This window comes from Halyomorpha halys, unplaced genomic scaffold, assembly GCF_000696795.3.
Source record: "Halyomorpha halys isolate HHAL.00 unplaced genomic scaffold, Hhal_1.1 Scaffold559.1, whole genome shotgun sequence".
Lineage (NCBI taxonomy): Eukaryota > Metazoa > Arthropoda > Insecta > Hemiptera > Pentatomidae > Halyomorpha > Halyomorpha halys.
Genome location: NW_027113985.1, coordinates 232,427 through 235,886, shown reverse-complemented (window position 1 = coordinate 235,886; position 3,460 = coordinate 232,427). Strand labels below are relative to the sequence as shown.

The window sequence follows — 3,460 nt, the reverse complement described above, 5'->3', positions numbered from 1 at the left end:
TACTTATAGATTTTAATTATTATTGTTCTTATTCTTCTGCGTTCTTCTATATTATAGTTAGTGCATGGAGTTCTATTTTCCATCTGTTTTGTGTGAGCGATGGGACTATTTGCACCTTATGGTTGAACTCCTCTGACTTCATTAGTATATGAAGGGTTAGGTCCTTTAGTAGTTCTACAGCCACACTGCTGGTTTCCAACTTCACCTGTAGAGGGTTGATCATGGGCTCATCTAACTCTTACTGTCTTTGGCCCCCATGCCACTACTGGTGAAACTGTTGCCCATCACTAGGGATGTTTTTTATGATCTCCTGGGTGTTCGGTAACAGCAGAGCCACCTCAGGCAAGGTGCAACTTAAGTCGGGTATGGACAGTCATGGGAAGAGTGTCCTTGGAGGTTTCATTTCTTCTCAGCTGTTCCCCTGGCATTGGAGGATGACCAATAACCTTGATCAACTCTTGGTAAAGGTGCTCCCTCCCCACAACACCTTAGCCCCATTATTGTTATTATAATTAGTTTTCTTTTGGTCATTGATCTTATGGGATATATTCATTATGCATTGATTTTTTTTTATTTTTATGGGGGGGGGGGCAGTTGATGAACTATAGACAGATGACAGGAGTATCTTAAGTTTTTAAATTTATTATCTTATTAATATCTAACACAAGAACCACAATCATTATTTTCTTTTTATGTTTTTAGAGAAATCTAGTAAACATCCTGTTTCTGCTGAAGAGGAAGAAGAGGAGGAAGAGGAAGAAGAGGAAGAAGAAACTGAAAATACAAACCATCAAGAAGAACAACAAATGGATACTGATTGATTTTATCTTTTTATTTTTGTGTAAAATAATGTACATATTACTACAAATTAATTTTTACGTTTTTCATACCATTGTACCAGTAAGCAGTTAAGAAATGATACTACATTATTGGAGTTAATTTTTCATTATTGAAATACATTAATAAATTTTTGTTAGGCTGAGATGTGATCCTGTTTTTATTTAACATATCACTAAGAATGCTTTAGAAATAAGATAGAAGTATGCTTAATGCTTTAAGAAATGTTTTATAAACACTAATAGAAATATGTTTCTTAGACCAGACTAGCTTCAACGTATCACTGGAGAGACAACAAAGCTATTTCAAATTTCATGAACAATTACTGAAATCCCAGGGTATTCATTTTTCAATGAATATTGAACTGTTAACAAAACTATCTTGGTGAAACTATTTATATTATTATGTTTGAAGAAATGGAAGGACATTAACATAAAAGTAAGTAGAGAGAATAAGGTTGTGATGTGTTCAATAAAAGTAAGTAGGGAGAAAAAGGTTCAGGCGTGTCCCAGATAAAATACGCTATAAAACACTACACAAAAACACATAGTATTTTGTATACTGCTTTATTGTGTGCCAGTATTTTTTCTTAAGTTCCAAGAACATGAACTGTTTCCACTTAAGTTTGTGTTCTATGTTAGAACAAGTTTAAAACCTTGTTTGTGTTCTATATTAGAATAAGTTATGTTCTATGTTTGAACAATCTTCTTTGTGTCCATAATCTGTATCTGAACAAGATTCCACTAGACACACAGAAACACTAAAGAGTGTTTTATGTTAGAACAAGTGCCCTTTGTAGTTAGTGTTCTGTTAGAAGTTTACAATCATAGTTGTGTTCTATGTTAGAACAAGTTTACTATCTTATTTGTCTTCACATTCTGTATCAGAACAAATGTCCACTCTTGTTTGTGTTCAAACAAGTTTACAATCTTCTTTGTATTCTCATAAAGGCCTGCAACTTATGCTGATACATTTCAACACATTGAAACATTACCATTCCTTTCCTGACTGCCTTAACAATTTTCTCCTTGATTTCATCTATGGTTCAAAATTGATTGAAGTAAGTAATATTTATTCTGTATGTGTGTTTACTCATGTTGTGTTTGTGTGTATTTTAAAGAGATTATAAAAACTTTATATTAATAATTTGTTGTTTCTATCAATGTTTTATTCATACTTTTTTAGATAGGAAAAATATGAAAGCAGTGAAGAATGTACAACTACCGTGTATGAAACTGAACAAGAGGTAAAAACGGAACATTATATCCATCCTACTGGTGATTTTTTTAATCTTTAGCTAAGTTGCATGAACTCTTCTGTAATATTGTGGTTACTAATTTATATATTTTTTTTCCGATTCTTATTTCATTTTGTCTCCAAAAGAACAATATATATATATATGTGTATAGGAAAAATAAGAAAAGACAATCTACAAACCAGAAGTGGATTAGGATTTAATTTTTCTTTTCTTCAGGATAGAAAATCACTATTCTATCTATTATATATTTAATATGCCTATAAAGGCTTGCTTCTAAGTATTTGAGAGAGGGGTATAGGATAAATATTTTTAAGTGAAACAGCTATATATTTTTTTTTTTATATATAATTTGGATAAAATTCATTTCAGCAATTGAAAGGAAGATAAAAATGTTCCAAGACAATTTTTGTTAAAAATTCTTAAAAATTTTTTTTTTTTGCTCTATTGACTACACCCCTGAAAGATGATTTTTAACTGAGTTCAGGGGAAAAAGTGTTATGGCATGGCTAACACAAGAAAATAGAAAAAAAAAATAAAAAGAGGAAATTAGATACTCGTATCTTACCTTAAACTGGTATTCCTCATATCATATACTGACTTTATGGGAAATAATGCAGCTATGTGTTACCTGGTTGGAGGCTTAAGAAAGACTTTTAATCTCTAGTGGAAAAAGGCGGAAATTGGATTTAAATCTAATAACTAGTCTGAAAAAAAAGAATATTTTTTTTAATACTCTTTTGTAATTCACGAGAGAACAAACTGTTTACACTTGTATAGCACTGTGCACCAAGAATTTTTATAATAAAGAAATATTGATGAACCACTTTCTTTTTTTTTAATCACTTAGAGTTAAAGACCCTTAGGCTGTGGCTAAAGTTGAACCAACCCAATTTTTTGTTGATTTTCAATGAAAAGTGAAGTTACTGAGGCTCCAGTATAGGGTGGTTTGACTGATGTTGGTCATTGGTCCAACCAGTATCATTCAAACATTTAAACCAAGGTTTGATTATTTTATACCATTCCATCAATGCATTGTCCTCAGCAGTGAGGGTAACCTCCTTATCCTGCTCTCTTGGAGGAAGGAGCATAATGTTGAGGTTAAGCCAAAAAGGCAAGCATTAACTTATGTACACCAAGGCCATGGCAGGGAAGGAATATAGGGCAGTTTATATTACAAATGTGTTTCACATGAATTTCTTGATTAAAGCACAAATTTTTTGAGAACAATTTCATTATTTATAAACCAAATTACTGAAAAAGTATTTAATATGTTTTATATATTTGATTAAATGGACTATTTTTGAGATAATTACACATCTAGAGGAAAGTTTTATTTACTTACTACATAAATGTGAACCTGGGGGT

At 31.5% G+C, this 3,460-nt stretch overlaps 1 long non-coding RNA gene across 1 annotated transcript; it reads left to right on the top strand.

Moving 5' to 3' along the window:
• Nucleotides 1–11: 11 nt before the first annotated feature.
• LOC136796729 (uncharacterized) lies at nt 12–2,752 on the top strand. Its single transcript, XR_010844467.1, has 2 exons — nt 12–1,275; nt 2,023–2,752. It is a non-coding gene; the product is annotated as an uncharacterized lncRNA (long non-coding RNA).
• Nucleotides 2,753–3,460: the final 708 nt, after the last annotated feature.